The 695-nt window shown below is 45.2% G+C and overlaps 1 protein-coding gene across 1 annotated transcript in view; it reads right to left on the minus strand.

The window, feature by feature from the left end:
- Positions 1-695, minus strand: part of itgav (integrin, alpha V) — a gene marked incomplete in the record, with an annotated part of 10,144 nt that overhangs the window by 4,049 nt on the left and 5,400 nt on the right.

The raw sequence follows: 695 nt of genomic DNA on the forward strand, positions 1-695 counted from the left end.
TTTTTTTGTAATTTATTTCATTTTACAGAAAGCTCATCTCGGCAGCTGTTAGCCTTCAGCAGAAAGTGTACAGTTAACATTGCTGTGTGTGTCTTCGTCAAAACCACTTAAAGATCTGCTTCCACATCTGGTAACCCTGCTCTATGTGTCACACCGGGCCGGTTATCCTACCAATGACTGCAGAACTAGTGTCTAGGGGCGGCAGTAGCTCAGTCTGTGGACGGAACATGCTAAGTTCTCACATAACAGTGTTAAGAGCTGATGTTCCTCAGGTTTAACCACCATCTTAGTTCAGCTTTCTTACTAAACATAAAGGTAGCACAGTAAATACCTTTCATTTTAAACACAGCAGGAGCAGCAGGTGACCCAGTGACCTTACCTTTTGTTCTTGTGGTTTCAGAAGAACAACCAGTGGGGTGGAAGGACCCTGGCAGCTTTACTGGCAGGTGAGGTGTGTCTGTGTGGTTGGTTTGGTCAGCCATGTTCCCTTCTTCGTCTGCAGATAATACAGGACTCCTCCAGCTCAGGGTTTCCAAACAGGGTCGAATGATAATTAACCCTTCCTAAGCCCCGCCCCTTTCTGCTCTGTGCTCCAGTCACAGTTGGAGGCAAGTCTCGGTCAACTTCCTCTTTTTCTGTACTTAGATATATATCGATATGGCTATATGCTAAGTGCTAATCTATGTTGGAAAGGA

Source organism: Morone saxatilis, unplaced genomic scaffold (genome assembly GCF_004916995.1).
Source record: "Morone saxatilis isolate NCDOM2014 unplaced genomic scaffold, NCSU_SB_2.0 Contig5, whole genome shotgun sequence".
Classification (NCBI taxonomy): Eukaryota; Metazoa; Chordata; class Actinopteri; family Moronidae; genus Morone; species Morone saxatilis.